The following is an 18,493-nucleotide window of genomic DNA, read 5'->3' on the forward strand; positions in this document are numbered from 1 at the left end:
TTCTTTTATACAAATGCCTGAAGCCCCCAAATCTAACATGTTACTCAGATCTTATGCCTTAAGGTGACAGAAGTGTCTAGAGTTAATGTTGCCTTCGATAGAGGTTGTCAGGGGATTGTGTTCTTACCTCTTTGGAGAATAAACACAGTAGCTCATTCTCCAGTGTCTAGTGCTCTGGGGTTGACCACTGTGCTCTTTTATGAAGACATTATTTTATTATTAATGGAAGCCTTACCTGATCAAAAGTTACTCCTTGTAGTTTTCCTCTGCCTTTCTCAGCTTCCTCATGATGAGGGAGCTGACCCCAGCTCTGTGACAGGGCAGCTTGAGTTAACCTCCAGGTTTCATTTCATGGGGCATAGTGAGGACCACAGGAGCAGATGGGCTCTTCCCAAGGTGCCGAATCTAGTCCAGGAGGAGTCTACTCCGGGCACCAACTCTTTAATTTCAGTCCCCTTCCAGGAAGATCATTCCATCTCTTTAGTGATTACTTCTTTGTCTTTATCCTGCAGAGGGTAAGGTGAGGTTTGGCTCACTGCTCCATCATGACACAGAGAATGTGGATCCTTTCAACCCTTAGGCAGTTTTTTTTTTCCATGAATTTCTTTGGTGTAGTTTTCTCCTCTCCACATTCATTCTTCATACCCTTTGACCCTGGGAGTTACCACAGAGATAAATTTTTCCTTCTGCTCCAAGTTTCCTTCTGCTCTTTCGAAGTTCCATCTGCCGTTGGCCATCCAGGTCCATCTCTCTATCCTGTACCCAGCACTTTGATGATTCTCATTCTCCCCACTTTGATATTGGTATGAAGATCACCAACAAAAGGAGGATGTCTGGGAGCATTGTCAACAACAATCAAAATCTTACAAACCATGTTATTCTCCAAACAGTGCTTCTCCATTTCACTGGCATAGCAGTTCAGGAGGACATCTTGGAAGATGAGCTGGGTCATCATGACTTCTTATTGCTCCTATAGTAACACACTGGCAGTGTGTGCTTATTGGCCTGCTTGAAGGCCTCTGTGCAGCTCACAGAGGGTTTCAGTTTGTAGCCTGTGACATTCCCCCAAGCAACACTGTTATTCTGTCACCTAGTGATATAGGTTTCAAGTGTGCAATTCTATTGTCATCCTAACGAATTTAATTAAAATTATTTTTTTAAAGAATTGGGATGAGTTTATGGTGAACTCAGGGTAGAATGTCACATCTTGTAGATAAGGCTAAGCCAGAGGAAAAAAAATAAATGCTCAAAGAAAGGCCATTTTACCAACACTCCACAATCTACCTTGGTAATGTATGCTCATATACTTTGCTCTCCTTTCAAATAAAGAAACCCATTGTTCCGGGGGGAAAGAAACCCTTAAATTTGGACCTAAAAGAGAACATAAGAATCATCTAGAATAACTCTTCAGGAAATTAGACCCTAGAGAAGGTCAATGACAGGTCCAACTGGAAAAGGAGAACATGCCTGATGTCATTTGCTTTTGACAGTTTGGCATATCCTCTATACCACAGGGTTTCTCCAAATACCTGTGACTCCTTCCCCTGGCTCCCAGCAAACCTGGGAGGATGCTACAAAACCGAAGGAAAATTATTACCAATTTTAATCCCAAGAATCCTCCCTCAAGCAACTTTTTCCTAAGGGGAATATTTGAAAGCAAGCCTGTGATTCTGCTGGTGGGAAGCTTCCCTTTGCCGAATCTGAGGGGTCCACCTCTGCTGGTTGCTTGTAACCAAGCTGGAACCACAGGCTGTGTGTCTACCACCATTCTAATGGTGGGAGAGCAGGAGCCCTGCTTTGTCCAGATGTAGTCCTTGTGCCTAGAGGAGTCTGATGAGAATCACTGACACTCAAATTCAGAGTTCCTGAATTAAATTATAGCTAGTTTCTTATTTAAGAAGGTACTTGTGAATGTAGTATGCAGCCTGTTCCCTATTTAAACAGCTAAGGATAAATGTGGTTTGTGAAAATCAAGCTGAAGAAGTCATTGTTCTTGAATAATTAATTACTTCATCTTCTCCTGCAAAAATTGGCTTATTATCTCAAATGTAACTCCTTCAATTCTCATTACACAGTGGATAAGTGGCATTTAAATAAATGTCTTCTGGCATCCTGGGTTACTTCTTTGCTCTTGAGGAAACTCTCCTGCATGCAAGATTGAGAGACTGGTGAAAGCTGTACTTTTGAAAGAGCACAACTCTGCAGTAATGGTCATTTTTCATTCCTTTGTTCTGTTATTCTTGTGTTGGTAGCAGCCAGAACTTAGCTATTGCAGCAAGAATGACTGCTGAACTGAAGATTTCTTTCCCTATTTTTTTGCTATAACAAGTTAGAATTTTTTATGTTTAGGTGAAAGAGTAAAACCACAATGAACAAAGAGAGAGCATCCATTCTACTTGTGCCTCTCCTGATGTTTTCTTGATGCTCAGAATTTTTAATACAGCTGCTTATTATAAGCCATATATTATAGGGCATTAAATCTCATACAATGTTAATTATCATCAATATCTATTTTTAAAATTATATAGAATATTAGAAGGAAGTATATATCTCTTAAAGTACAGATAATTAGGTAGAAGAACTACAGAATTAATCTTAGAAAGCAAAAAGAAAATGCTTCTGAGGAATAAGAGTAAAATGAGTTTATTAAGAGGCCTATTTTGGAAAAAAAAGAAGAAAAGAGTTTTATATCTGACAGACTCACTTGAGTAAAATAGGTGGCAATTGCCAAGGTGTGCAAATATAAATATATAGAAAATTCACCAGATAATCTCTAGTATTTTCTGGAAGGTTTTTGTTGGCCCTGCAATCATGGCAGTCTCTGTGGACTGCCAACTGCTCTTCCAAATGATTTGCATAAGTTTACAAGAGGAGGCTGAAATGTAAAATTGTCTAAGCTTAGAAAATTCTAATTCAAGGCAAATGGATGAATGTCCCTCAAATGCAGGGTCCAAAACACACATCAGGCTCCCTTCAGAGTCCGCACCAGGAAAGTGGGATCCTCCCTCTATGGACCCTTCTCATGACACACAGTAGGAGTTCCTAAACTGGGATCCATGGTCCTATAAGAGATTAAGGTCCCACAAATAATCAGAAAGCAATAAAAGGAGAAAATTTCACAATACAATCCATGAAAACTGTATGACTACTTAACAAACACAAGTGGAAGACTGTAGCGCAGACTATGAAGGAGGCAGAATCCAGGGGCTGGGTGATGGGAGGTACGTTAGTCTCCTGGGGCTGCCATGACGAAGTCCTACAAACTAGGAGCTTAAAGTAAGAGAAACGTGTTGTCTCAATATCTGGATCTGGAATTCTAGAGGCTAGAATTTAGAGTTCTGGAGGCTTCAAGGTGTTGTCAGGACCAGGCTCTCTCTGAGAGCTTGGGGAGAATCCTTTTTCCCTTCTAACTTTTGGTGTTTGTGGTAATCTTTGGCATTCCTTGACTTGTAGATGTGTCTGTCACTCTAGGCCCTGCCTCTGTGATCATATAGCTAGCTGTCTTCTTTCATGTGTTTCTTCTCTTCTGAAACAATACCAGTCATTTTGAAGCAATGGTCTACTCTACTCCAATATGACCTCAATGTCTCTAATTATTTTTGCAATAATCCTATATTCAAATAAAGTCACATGTCTGAGTTACTGGGGGATAGTTTTCATAAATCTTTTTGGAGGAGCACAATTCAACCCATAGCAGGGTGTGATATAATTTTAAGCAGGGCGATCAGGAAGGCCTTTCCGTGAACAGTGCATTTAGGAGTAGATTTGAGATAGAGAATGTAGTAGGATGATCATGGAAAAGACAATGCATGGAGATCAAGGAGATGATAGGGCATGAGAAGAAATTTTCTGCATGACATATTATAGGAGAAGTGAGGACTGCAGAAGAGTCAGCTCTTCATTAGGGCATAAAAGTGGCAGAGACTTCCCAAAGCAGGTTAGGATTTAGAGGAACTTGATAAATAAGGCTCAGTGTTCCACAGAGTATAGTGGGAGTTTTGGGAAGGAGGAAAGGCAGGGCTGGATCCAGATATTTGCAGAGCAGTTAGAGCTTACAAAATTGCACTTTGTGGATATAAGCATCTGTCTATGTTTATTAATATTTTATTAGAACAAGAGAACTAGGTCAACCTTAGATAAAATGGGGATTACAAAACTCTCAGATTACAGAAAACAGATGTCAGTTTTAACATCTATGTAGTCCTGGTAAACTGAAAAGATTAAAAACAAATAGAAAGCATGATGCCCTGTCCTTATTATGGTGTACATGGCATCAAGGGAGAAGAGGAAGAAGAAAGGCATGTAGTACATGCCTTAGACTTAAAAGCTTGTAGTACAGTTGGATAGACCTGAAGAGATGATTAAAAATGCAGAATCAGGATCAACACCAATGGAATGACACATATCTTTATTCTCTGCAAAGAGGCTTGCCTCTGAGATTCTTATTCACATCAAATGGATGCCATTCTTCCCAAATCACCTTTGGCTACTGAAGTGGCCCCGGCATACTATCACACCAACTGCTCACACGGGTCTGAAGCCTCCGGCCCCAGTGGCTGGGATGTGGCTGCTGAAGGCTCTCAGCAAACTTGCAACCTGGGAATTGTCATCAGAGCAGGACACATGCACTGGCTGACCGAGGCCTGGCTCTCCAGGTGGGACATCTCTGAAGGGCTCACTAAACTTCAGAGCTCTGCTATTTTGGGGCCAGTAAACTCATGGACAAAAACCAAAGAAAAATTGAATTTTCTTCTTACCATTTGTGGGAAGCCATTATATTCTTGTGCCTGGGCTTTCTTTTTTCCAAGTAGACATAAAAAGTTTCTCCCATTTCAGGGTCATCTTAGTTTGGAAGTTCTGGCCCACACAGGGATTAGACTACAGTGACTCCACAGGGGAGAAGATAGAGGCGGGAAGAAGAGGGTCATAGCCATTCCTGGAGATGGACATTCTGACTGCTGAAAAGATTGCTGGGAAATGGGGTGTCCTTTGGGCACTGGAGTCTGGCACCTCACCCTTGTTTGGTAAAATCTTAGAAGGGGTGGCTGAATAGGCAAGTACTACGGTACGGGACCAAAAGCATCTGGGGTTGGGGTTCACCACTCCCTCGAGCACATTTTATCACAATGGTATAGCCTTGCACTAATTTCTACAGAGATATGTTAACATGACATTTGTTAAAAATATATTTAAAAAAACAAACGAGTGCAGAGGGTTTTAACCTGCACTGTGCATCATTAACATCGCAGAGATTGTTTGCTGATACGCAGATTGATAGGTCCCTCCTTGAGTTTCTAATTCAGTAAGTCCAAGGTGGAGCTGAAATCTGCATTTCTAACAATTTTCTAAGTGACAGGATGGAAGGGAGACAGTGAAACATAAGGAACAGAGCCCAAAGTTGTATCTTTTACTACACGTCTGCTTGCTCAGCAGCCAGCTAGGGAATCTCTGCCTTATCTCTCAGTTTCTGCCCTTAAGGTTGGAAGTTGGCTCTGCCTCTCCCTTGATGGTGTCTGCTACTCTCTGGACCTGTGTACCGAGGTCCCAAATGGAGCTTCCAGCTCTCACATGGACCATGCTGGCCTGTGGGAGGAGCGGGGTTGAAGTGTCGGGTTGTGCAGTATTGTAATATGCAAAGGTGGCCAGCAGAGGGCAAGAGTAGGGCTGGGGTTCAGCAGGTGTCCACTCACTCAGTTGGGAACCTGGAGTGGGCTGCATCTTACCCAAGAAAGTTCTTTGCACAAAGGGTCCTCTGACCCTTAGGTTGTGCACTGTCTTGAGGGGGAGAAGAGAGTGACTGTATCCGTCCAGGAAGGTCCCCCCAACGCCCCCTGCCACAAATTTGCACAGAGACCGAGTATAAGCTTGCAGAACTCTAGGTCATGAGAACAAAATTAAATGCAGCTGAAGAGGCTACTAAATGACTTTCCGAAAAGAGCTTGGGGCACATGTGTGAGTCAATGGGAAGGACACAACTTCCTTAAAATGAGGGATGCTGGATTGGCAGAGATTCAATCTGCTTTAGAAACTAAAGGAATGCTATGTTTTTCTTCCTGGAACACATTACCACTAGTTATCTGTGCACCAAGTAAGTAGTTGAGTTTAGGGCGTGCCTGCTCCAAGCAGCATCAGTATGACCAGGAAACTTGTTAGAATTATACATTTTGTGACCTAGCCCCAGCCCTGATGAATCAGAAAATGCGGGCTGTGGCCCAGCTGGCTTTGTATAACAAGCCCCCGGGTGATTCTGATGCACCATGGAGTTTGAAAGACACTGGCCTAGAGCTTCTCACCTCCAACAGGTCTAGATGCCTCCAGGGGATCTTATTAAATCTGATTCTGAGATTCGGGTTCTGGGAGCAATCTGTTCCCTCTGGCCCATGAAAAGTCAGGGCTTGTGGGGAAGTGACAGAGACCATTTTAAGTGTGTTGCTTCTATTTAAATGGGGCCTCTGGGGCCCATGCTTCCCTTTCTAGAACAAATAGTAATTACATGTGGCAAAATGCAGGATTCTTCCACAATGCATAATTTGTAGAATTTAACTGGCACCCTTCCAGCTGCAGATTCTTGCTCCCTAGTAGCTAGAATCTGGGCTAAAACTGACTTTTTGCCTTCAATATTTTTTAGTTCTATAAATCCTTTTACCTTTCTCTGTTTAGTCCTCCACCTCCATCTTATTATTTAACTTAAGCCAATAGCTTACATTTTGAATTGTCACAGAAAACAACAATCTGATTTATTAGGGTGGGTGGTCCTTTCAGTTTCCACCAACGGTGGCAGGTAGTCCCCAGAACCTCCCACAATGTATCAGATTCTCTCCTAAAACAGCTTTCCCCATGGCTATCCATTCCCTGGAAATGGGGAGGAGATCCGGGATGCAGTGATTACCCTGCTTTCTAGCACTAGTGAAATAGAGGTAGATTTGCTAATGGTAGCCATAAGTAACTGACAAATATGGTGTATTCTTTTCATATTCCAAGAGCCATATCTTCAAGGTCAGAATTAGGATGAGATAATGAGCAAAATAAAATTTCTTGATCATAGTTATAATTATTGAGTAAGATTTTAAAGACATACATTTCCTGTGACTAACAGGGTAGAAATTTACTTTGGAAATAAATATCAAAGGGTAATGCTGTTTGAAGTTATACAGGAATTCAAAAGCAGTTTTAAAACAGGTAAATGAGCATCTATCAGTTAAATCAAACTTAAAATCAGGAAAAGATTAACATTGCTCAACTCTTAGAAAATTTGGTAGTATTAAATAAGTAAGTTAAAATAGGGAGAAAAAAATTATCCTCAGACCTGTAGTTTATGGATCAATGTTACAGGCAAGCATTTTAAAAATGTTATACATCTTATTTCTTGCGGATGCACCGGTTTTTGACAAATACTTCTTTGACAAAATTGTTTATCAATGTCAGAGAATAAACCTGGTTATTGCCTTGAGACAGTAATGTGAAACTAGTCAGTGAAAGGTAATTCTAGCCTTAGATTGGCAATGACGGTTTTATTGTAGGAGCCCATCAAATTGAAATGTATTAATCTGCACTTTGTGGTTGGTTATGGGCACGGCACCATTTCGTCTGCCTTCTAAATTGGTAGGTTTTTGATTTAGTGTCTGGACACTGAAAGAAAGGCTTATGTGGTTAGTAGTAATTATAGTTGTTAATGTGAACGATCTAAAACGAAAGAATCTGGTACACTTTCAATGAAAATTACAATTCATTGAAATCTCAGAAAATTCCAGTCCTGGCCATCTATTCCAGAAGCATGCAGTAGGTGGCACCTCAAAGCTCTTTCTTGGCGAGCAGGCGCCATTTAAACGCGAGCAGCCGCCGCTGCAGCAGGCATTTGGCAAGCGCGGAAGTCAGAAATAGAAGAGGGAGGAGAAGGAAGGTCGGAGGACTGCGGGACCGCTTGACAGTGCCAGGCCGCGCTGGTAGTGCGCGCAGGTGCGCTGGGGACTCAGGTGCGCAGGGTTGGGGGCCGTGGGGCGCAAGGGGGCGCAGGTGCGCGGTGGCGCAGGGAGCACTGGTGCTCCGGAGGGCGCGGGGCGCATGGGCGCAGGTGTGAGGATGGGCGCGGGGCGTTCGGGGTACCAGCTGGCTAGCAGGCGCGAGCAGGCGACCAGCTGACAGCATCACCACGGCGGCGGGAGGGAGTGCTCGCCCCGCCTGTCTCTGGGAGGAGCCCGCATCCTCACCCTGCTTGGTGGAGGGTCCTCCGCAAGGCGAGCTGGAAAGAAGCTCGGAGCAGTTGTGTTCTTCCTCAGGTAACCGATTTCCCTTCCTTCGCAGCTTCGCTGCGTCGTCATTGGGGCACAGATCGCTCTGGCGTTCTTGTTTGCAAGTCTGTGAAAAGGGATTACCCTCTTTGGGAAGGCGAGTCAGCAATAAGAATACTGGAATTGGTGAGGGGGAACATGTTGCATTTCTGTATCTTTGGCAGGGAGGGTGAGCGTTTTGCTATCTTTGTCTAAAATAAGTTCTTGAACTCTCTCACACACACACACACACACAATTTGGTATTTCTTTCAAAATAGAAGTTAGTGTTTTAGAAAATTCTGTGGTTCAGGGATTTCTATTAATGAAGATGATTTAATGGATTTTTGAAAGTTCTAAAAAGATGTGGTCCAAAGTGAGAAAAATGCAAAGCACGTTAGAGGCTGCCGTTTTGTTCAGCATGTTTTCTCACTAGACCACAACCATTCATTGGACTTGGCTAAGACTTGGCTGAATATTTTGATTTTCTTTTGAAGAATGTATTTGATGATATGTACATGTATTCTTTCTTGCCCTCTTGTTGTAAGAGCAGAATACAGGAAAAGTGCTGCATCCCATCTTTAGCTGTCAGTTAGATTGTGGTTCCCGTAAGATGACAAATGCTCACAGCTCCAAGGCTGGCTTGCAAAGCATTGCTGGCTTCTCACTGTGTGGGAACCGGCCTGAGACCTCTGTGGAGAAATGCTGTTTTTCCCCTTTACAACCCCAATTCACGTTCTGTGGGTTTGGGAGACTTTTAAATGGGAATCTCTGTGATTCATGGGTTCCTTCCTTTAAATGGTGAAATAAAGCATCGTGGTGGGATTCCGTTTCTTCTCACTGTGCAGTCACAGAGCTTGACTTCCTTAGGAATTTATGCTTTATCTTTGTCCCCGTTATCTTTTCAGCAACCGTCTTCCATGTGAGAAGCTGCCATTAGCACATAGAATCCTTTCTGCTTTGAACTAAAAACTTTAAAAATATTCTTTTCAGGAAGATTTTCTAGATAACAATAAAGTACTGGAGCATTTTACATTCCAGATCGGTCCAAATGCGCTTCTTTTCCTGTGGTATTTGCATTCAAAGGGCTGGAGTGGGAGGAAGAGAAAAGGGGAGAGTAAAATTAGAGTACATTCAACAAATTTGTGGGGGAATAATACAATTCTTTTGGTAGTCTGAAATTGCAAATTGCCAACAATTCTATCTCTGGAAATGCAGGAGGTCCTATGGGCTAAGGCAAAGGAAGATTCACAGTTCATTTCATAGAAATAGAAGATAGAAGGCAAGGAAACATTTTCATCCCATCTAATGCATACCATTTAATTTGGAGGTAGTAGAGACAGTGGTCCTGGGTGAACAGGGAAAGGACGGGGAGAAAGGAATGACTGCTGTCTATACGGGGCAGAGCATGGGTGCTCACGCCTTGGTTACCTCTCCAGGTGGAAATTGTATGTGCATGGTTATTGCAGAAGCCTCCAAGCCTCTAGAATCTTTTCTTCTTAGAGCTTTGATAGAATTATTCCTAAGAAAAAATGCAGAAAACACCTAAATCAAGTGCTAGTTGGTGGCATTCCTTTCTAGCTTGTGTCCAGCAGTCTACCTTTCTCAGCAATCAGTGATGCCTTCATCACAACAGGAGCAGAGACTTATTAATTTCCTGCTGTGCATACCCTGTAAATTGCACATGACTTCAGCCTACTAGAAATGGCTTCTTCAGGGTGGATACCAGCTCTATTATGATACCTGCATATTGCTAAAAAATTAAATTGAAAAATAATGGGGATTCTTTTTTTAAAAAGAGTGCATCTATGAAAAAACATACTGTTCATTTTTCTAATACACTAATATAGTCTCAAAAATATGGTGAGATATTTATGTTTAAGGCTGTTCATTGAGCAAAAAAAGAAAAAAGCAGTGAGAAACTGGTTGATAAGTGATCATCTCGCAGGGAGTCTTGTGCAGCTGTTACAAATCACAGGATGTCTCTGTATGTAGTAATGTGGGCAGATTTGCATGAAACACTGGGAGACTACACTCTCATGTATCTTTCTCTCTCACTCATTAGCTATCTATTGCGATCTGGCCCTCGTTGACTAGGTACTAACAATGGATTCCACTCACCTGTTAAATGTTTCATGCTAAATGTTTCATTTCCCACCTTTCTTCCCCATCTGATTTGTGCTCTTGACTATTTCTGATAAATGAAACAGAAATCACCTTTGTTGCTGCTGAGTTAATGTGAAAAAATGAGCACAATCAAGTTAATGCATTGGAAAAGTATAGGGAATATTATTGATTTTTGCATTGGTAATTGTTTTGTATTATTTTCATTCTTACATGGACATTCTGAGACTTTTCTCTCAAAAGATTATCCATCTCTACCCTTTAATCAATTGCAGATTCCACCGAAGTCTTTCCACTTCCATTATGGAAACACAAGCCATGTTTGGGGCCTGGGATCTTACCCTACAACCCTGAGACAGCCAATGCCTCCTAGACTTTAACTATAGGATTTTTACTCATCAGGGAGTTGTACTAATTAGAATTTTGTACTCATTAGGAAATGTCTTTACTTAAACTGAGCATTGAAAGGCATGTAAATCCTAAACATTTTCACACCCTCTCATTGCCTTCTAAGACTTGCAAAGACCAGCAAATCAGAGTCCCTACTCTGACTCTGGTTCCCGTGGCCGGGCCCTCTATTGCCCAGCCTTATCAGGTCCCTTTTGCCCCTGGCTTTAGGGTTAAGTTAAAATGCTGGTTTAACTATCCCATGGCGTAAGTATAACCCCTGGTTTCCCACTACCGTATGTTATATTAACCACTTGTTGTGGTTATTCAGAGTTCAGTTTCTGATGTGGACCTTTTTATAGGCACCTATCACTTTTTTTATGGGTCAGGAAATATACAGTCATCCATTATTAGCTGGCTAATATCATTGTTATATTTTAAAATAAATATGAAAGTACTCTGAAGGTTGCTTGGCGATATTACATATTGGTGAAAAAAAAATCCTCAAATTTTGGAACCTTGAGCTTCTTGTTGAATTGTTACTAATTTGGATTGGCTTGAATTCCTTATTGGATTTGCTAACCCTGAGTTGAGATGCAGTTTCTGCCTCTTATTAGCGGAGCCACATGTTACTTAACCACCTAGCATCTCAGTTCCCTTATCTGTAAAATGGGGCTACTCATAACTAAATCAAAGGTGTTTTGAAGGTCAGGTTTTGAAGGTCAACACTTGCTAGATGGTCAGGATTCCTGGGCTGTTTTTGCAGTTGCTCTCTGATCAGTGTCTACAGTTCCTTTCTCTCACTGTCTCAGGTTTATCCTTCTCTTTTATAACCTGGCACATAGCCCACTGACTCATAGTTGCATTTTGCTTCTGGTTGGAATACTTCAGCACCAGCATTTCCTAACTTACCTAGTGCACAGCTTGCCAATTCATCTTAAAATATTGATTGTTTCTCTCATAATTCTCTGAGCCAGGCTTATAGGACTCCCTATTTTGTATCTTTTAAATTTCTCTTTCTTCTTTCATCAACATTCTTTCCTCTGTTCCTTCACTGAGCTCATCTCCCCACAGGCAGTCCTCACTCTATAAGTGAATTCACACTGCTTTGAGGATGTAAGCATATCCCCTGCTTGATGTTTATGTTGCTCTAGTCTTGAGCTATTCCTGTTGTAACGATGCCATGGATCCCGGACTTGACTGGAAGCCTGCTGAGGGCAGGTGCTACTGGGACTACCTGATATTATATGTAATTGGATTCTAGCCCCATCAGTAGCTACAGCCCTTTATAGCTTGTTTTGCTGATCTGCCTAGTGACTGTAGAGCAGACACAAATAAATATTCATTGATTAATGGTTCACAGCTTCTGACTGTATGCCCTTGCCTTTTCTTACTCCATCAGCTTCTGACCTCCTGAATATTCCTTTTTTCTCTCTTCAAGGGCATTGGCCCTAGTTTGATCTTCCTTCTTATGTTAATTTCAAACATAATTCTTTTGAATATTTTCCTCCACTCCTCTTAAGCTCTGCACACACAGTCACAGGGCATCTTTTTAGCGCTGGAAACTGTCCTTCTTCCAGAGGGTCCATGGAACATGCCCTCTATGACCACAGCACCCTGTCTTTGCAACATTCTTGCTCAACATCTCTTTGGACCTCTTTCAGAACTTGCATTTTTGTCTTGCTAATATATTCAGTTGTTATCTTCCCATTAATGTTTATACATGTTCATGTCTCTGTTTTTTAACATTAATTAAAAAGAACCCTTTAAAAATTCAAAACTGAGTACCACTCAGCTACCAATTCATAACCTTTCCTCCAATTCACAACCAAAGTCTCAGAAACTATGTCTACACTGCCTGTATCAAATTCTGCATCTCATGCTCACTCCTTAACATATTGCAATATAACTTCTACCTGTGCTGCCATAAAAATGTCTCTTGCTAGGTTCTCATTAGTGACTTTCACTGCCTCCTTACTGAGGGTGCTTTCCAGTTCTCTCTGTACTTCACTTCTTGGAGCCAGTTCATGCTGGTGAGTCCTCTCTTATTTTAGAAGTCCTCACTCTCCTTGGTTCGATAACATAGCTCTTTAGTACAGGTACTTCTGCCATTTTAATTCTTTGTAGTCAACTCCCTTTCCAAACATTACAGAGGGAGTCTCCAGAGGCCATGTCTAAGTCCTCTACTCTTTTCATTCTCACAAGCCATCTCATCCACAACCTGGGTTTCAAGCCCTACCGTGACACTGATTACTCCCACCTGTGCATTCTGCTCTTAGACACTACAGCTGGCCCAGGATGCATTATCCACCTGCCCATGTGATGTGAGCCCTCTACTGTCCAAGACACTCAGAACTCCACATGCTGAAAATTAAACCCATGCTCTTCCCCTAAAATCTGGCCTTTGTCCAGTGCTCTCTCAGTAAATGATCTCATCCCATCTCTTCAGTTCTACCAATTGGAAACTGTAAGAATTTTTCTTGACACTTTACTCTCTTTCACTGTACATCTTAACTCTTCTCTCACTGGCCAGTTGATGTTCCACTGTCTCTACTATCGCTCTAGTCCAAAATTCCCATTTTGGGCTTGATTTGCTATCATGGGCTTCTTGTCTACTTTCTGTGTTGAAGCCAGACGCTTTCAGTGGCTGCATGGTGCTCTCTGGAGGCTTGTGTGGGCTTGGCCATGACTCCCTTTCCAGCCTCACTTCATTGCTTTCTTTCTCACTGACTGGTGGTCATGCCCCCTCCTTCTTATACTTGGCAGGGTCTCTTTCCACAGGGCCTGTATTGCAGTCTTGGTCTGGCTTTGTCAGTACTCTCACAGAGGAGGGGATGTGGACGAGACATCACCAGCAGCAGCACTGCCCTGTCATTGAAATAGTGGCATGGTCCACATTGGTCCTGTTGTTGCAGCATAGAAGTCACATCTGAGATCCCACTCAGCCCACCGAAGTGTAGGTAAGGACCGCAGGTGCATGACCAAGCAGAGATGGCACCCAATGCCTCTGTTCATGCAAGTCACTTAGCCTGGCCTTGACAGTCTGTTCATCAGAAGTAAAAGACAGACTCAGTCGTACACCAAGCAGATTGTTACTGCACACTTCCTACGGGCCAGGCAGTGTTCAAGCATTAGGGAGACACTGGCAAACAAAACAGATAAAAGGCCCTCACAGAGCTTATAATATAGTGGAACCAAACAAAAATTTAAAAAATGTAAAATACACAGTATGCCAGAAAGAGATTTGCGCTATGGAGAAAAATAAAGCAAGAAGAAGTTACAGACTGCCAGGGGTGAGGATGGGATTGTAAACTCAGATGGGGTGGTCAGGGAAGTTCTCACTGAGAAGGCGATGTTTGAACATAGGCCTTGGAAAGTGGGATGAAGAATGGCACAGGCAGAGAGAACAGCTAGTGCAGAGGCTCTGAAGCAAGGAGAGCATGCCAGGTGTGTCCAGTTAGCACTGAGGAGACAAATGTGGCCAGAATATAGTAGGAGAGGGGAAGAAATGGTAGGAAGTGAGGGTGTAGGTGCAGTTGGGGGAAGAGCCCTTGAGCTGTTATTCTTAGGGAGACAGGGTGGCAGATGGAGGGCTTTGAGCATAGGAATGATATGATCCAGTGCCTGGGTGGGGAGTTCTTTGGAGCGGCTTAAGGCCTGAGACCAAGTGACCACTTAGGAGGCTACTGCAGTGACCCAGGTAAGAGGCGACAGTCATTTGGAGAGCATGGGGACAGTAGGGAAGGTGATTCATTGTTAGGTCTGGATATATTTTGAAGATATCACTTACACATTGACTGATCAGTTGAATGTGAGGTACAAGAAAACAACAGGAATTCAGGAGGACTCCTAGAATTTAGGCGTGGATGACTGGAAAGAAAAGTTTGTCATGGACTGAAATAAAAGGGGGAACTGTTTGGGGTCACATGGGGAATTCAGTTTTGCACATGTTGCCTCCAAGCCATGCCAGTGGCAGTGTCCAAAAGAGAGCAGGTCATGTGAGTCTGCAGTATAGGAGAAAGGCCTGGCTGTGGGCATGCATTGGGAAGCATTGACATACGGTTGATATCCAAAGTCATGGAACCAGATGACATTACTGGGAGCGTGATTTTAGCAGAGAAGGGAAGTGTAACAAGGATGGGGGGAGGAGGCTGTCTTACTGGTGAGCTAATAGGAACAATGGCACCCACCTACCCCTCCTGGCACCACCCTTGCCTAAGCTGGGCCCTCTAGAGGGGCCTCCTGCTTCCACTCTTGTCCACCAGAGTCCTAAGGAGGTCCCGGTACAGCAGGAATCAGATCTATTGCTTCTCTTCTCAGAACCCTTAGTGGTCTCTTGTCTTTCTCACAGTAAAAGCTGCCTCTACACCTGCCCATTACTTTTCTGGCATCATCTACTTTTCTTCCTCCCTGCATTCAGCATCTTCCATATTCCTAGGACATGTCACACTAGATTCTGTGTTTGCACCTGCCATTCTCATGGCTGGGTTTTCCTCCTCTAGGTGTCACCATCAACTCTCTCAAACCTTTGTTCAAAGGTACTTATTACCTTTGGTTCAATTCCCAGTCACGGCCCATGCCTAGGTTGCAGGCCAGGTCCCCAGTAGGGGGTGCGTGAGAGGCAACCATACATTAATGTATCTTTCCCTCTCTTTCTCTCTCCCTTCCCTTCTCTCTAAAAATAAATAAAATTTTAAAAAATGGCAACTTTCCAGGAATTCCTTCTCTAGCCTCTTGTTACCTCTGATGTCTGCTATACATTTTAGAAGTGTAACTGAAAGATACTGCATTAATGTGTTTGTATCAAATATAACAACACGCATGGAAATCCTTCATTTGGCAGACCTGTTAAAAGATTTTAAAAATTGATTCTCAAGTTTTTAATTGTGCAGATAGGAAAACTATTGGGAACACATCTGCATTGATTTTTGGCAAAATTATGTATTGGTGGAAGTATTTTTTTTTACATTTAAAAAAAGATTTTATTTATTTTTAGAGAGAGAGGAAGGGAAGAAGAGAAAGAGAGAAACATTAATATTTGGTTGCCTCTTGTGTGCCCCCTACTGGGCACCTGGCCTGCAACCCAGGCTTGTGCCCTGACTGGGAATTGAACTGGCGACCCTTTGGTTCTCAGGCAGGCACTCAGTCCACTGAGGCACACCAGCCAGGGCACTGGTGGAAGCATTTTTATACATCTTTTTTCAAAATGCTCTTTCCATAGGACAGTTGATTTCCTAAAGCAGGTCTTTAGGAAACTGGACCCAAACTCATATTTAAATGTCACCTTTATATTATAAGAATGGAAGAAAGGTGCTTAGTTTTGAAAAATACCTGTTATGTGGTACACTACTAAAAGCCACCTGCCACACAGAAAATGGTAATTAATTTAGAACAGTTGCTTTTATTATACAAAAAGGACATACAACTTGAGCCCTTTAGTTCTACAATACTTATATTTTTATTGTCACAAGATAACTAGTGAACCAGCATGGAGTAGAAAATACTTCTGTGGTTGCTCTTTATCTCCATATAAAATGTAAAGAATCTATTTTATGATAAAGGTCTTTTATATTTATTAAAATAAATAAAATACCCAAAAGCATGATATCCAATATTTCCTAACTATTTTTAGCTACCACTTCTTTGCTGTAACAACTGACTGATGAAATGATTCAATAAATTCATTCCCTCTGGTTCTGTCTCTGTAATGTTACCACATATCCTTTTGTAATTTTTTATTTCTTATGAGTGGTTACTTATATATAGATTTTTCAAAATTTTATTTTGTTTCTTGAAAGAATGCATTTATCTTCCCTGGTACAGTTTTCCTTGGTTGTCTCACAAAAATGTGTTTCCACAGCACAGATAATTGGTCAGTGTGTGTTTGGTGTTTCTGATGTGCCTGGTGTTGGGTTGGATGCCTTGATGGGCTAGTGAATGAATTTCTTCTTTCAGGGAACTGATATTTGAGTTGGAGTGAAGGGAGAAAACACAAGTAAATGAATACTGAGAGTCAATGTGCCAAAGTATCTTATTATTGAAAGAGAATTTTTCTAGCAAATAACAAAACAGAGGCACTGAAGTGTGTTTGACACATTTGTACTTCTGCTCAACTGTTCAGCCAATCTCTCCCCTGTGAAACTTCTAATATTGGTTTATTCAAACTTTCAGCATTGTTTTATATTTATTTATGTAAGGGATCCTGAGAAACATATGTATTTTAGCTTGTATCCATATATTTTGGTATATTATTTTTATGGATTTTACCACAGGATTTTCCAGTGGCTTTTTTTTTTTTGGCTTTCCACCATCAATAAAAGGAGTATTCTAAACATTGAAAAAAGTCAAGTTTAGTTAAATTTTGTAATATATTAAGTATGGTGTGTTGTTAAACTTTGCTAAAAAAATGAGGTTTGTTTTTATGTTTTAGAGCAGTGAAGATCAATAAATGCACAATGTTAGCCACATGTGTAATTTTGCATTTTCTAGTAACTGCATTGAAAAAAAAAGAGAAAAGATATAGGTGAAGTTAGTTTAAATATTTTATTTTACCCAATGTATATGTATATCATCATTTCAACTAGTAATCAATATAAACATTGTAAGTGAGGTATTTAACATTCTTTTTCATACTAAGTGTTTAACGTTCAATACAGGAGACCTCAGTTCAGTATAGCTGCATTTTCAGGTGGCAAGTGGCTACCCTGGTGGATAGTGCAGGCTACAGGTTTAGTTTAAATGCTGTGGCTAATAGTTAAGCTTCATGTTGCCATTAATACAACATAAAATTAGGTCCAGGAAGGAAGTGCAAACTTTAATTGATCCTCTGAGAAAATCAGATAACTTTTGACCTTGTCAGATCAGGTTACACCCTTATTGCTTTTACTGTATAATGTGGGTGCTAATTGTGCTCATATTATGACTGTAGCCTTTGATTCATGGTTTTGTTGTTGCTAAAAATGTTTTCACTTACAATTATATATTTTTACTGGGGTGAAATATACATACCTTAAAATGTATCATCTTAATCATTTTTAAGTCTACAGGTGCATGGTTGTATTGTGCAACCTTCGCCACCAGCCATCTCCACAACTCTTCATGTTGCAAAACTAAAACTCTGTTCTCATTAAACACTAACTCCACATTCTCCCTTTCCCAGCCCCCAATCTCTGCTTTCTGTCTCTATTATTTTTAACTAATCTAGTACCTCATGAAAGCGGAATCATAACGAGTTTGTCTTTTTTGTGTCTGTCTCACTTAGTATAATGTCCTCAAGATTCATCCATGTTGTAGCATATGTCAGAATTGTCTTCTATATTAAGGATGGACAATGTTTCGTTGTGTGTATATACTGCATTTTGTTTATCCAAACTAATGGACACTGGGTTGTTTCCACCTTTTGGCTACTGTGAATAGTGCTATTATGAATGTGAACATACAAATATATCTTCAATTATACATGTATACATTAATTTTGTACTGTTTAAATTATTTTGGATATGTACCTAAAAGTAGAATGCTGTCTACTATGGTAACTAATTTTTTTCATAGAGGCTGTAACATTTTAAATTTCTACCAGCAGTGCACAAGAATTCTAATTTCTCCACTTTTTCCATAACACTTGTTTTTTCCCATTCATTTTGTTTTTCATGGCTTTTTTTCCCTTTTTTGATAGTAGAGTAGCCATCCCAGTGGGTGTGAGGTGGTAGATCTATGG

The 18,493-nt window shown here is 41.3% G+C and overlaps 1 protein-coding gene across 4 annotated transcripts in view; it reads left to right on the forward strand.

Moving 5' to 3' along the window:
- The first annotated feature begins 7,828 nt into the window (after positions 1-7,828).
- Positions 7,829-18,493, forward strand: part of DIRAS2 (DIRAS family GTPase 2) — a 36,604-nt gene continuing 25,939 nt past the window's right edge. The window contains exon 1 of one of the 4 annotated variants that reach the window (XM_054588043.1): positions 7,829-7,973. The gene's annotated coding sequence lies outside the window, so the exon portion shown is untranslated. Of the gene's footprint in view, positions 7,974-8,170; positions 8,277-13,668; positions 13,737-18,493 lie in introns of those variants that run through there. The other 3 variants (XM_054588045.1, XM_054588044.1, XM_054588046.1) reach the window with 3 other exon arrangements.

Source organism: Pteronotus mesoamericanus, unplaced genomic scaffold, assembly GCF_021234165.1.
Source record: "Pteronotus mesoamericanus isolate MK-2021 breed Mesoamerican mustached bat unplaced genomic scaffold, CSHL_Meso_final scaffold_125, whole genome shotgun sequence".
NCBI classification, from domain to species: domain Eukaryota; kingdom Metazoa; phylum Chordata; class Mammalia; order Chiroptera; family Mormoopidae; genus Pteronotus; species Pteronotus mesoamericanus.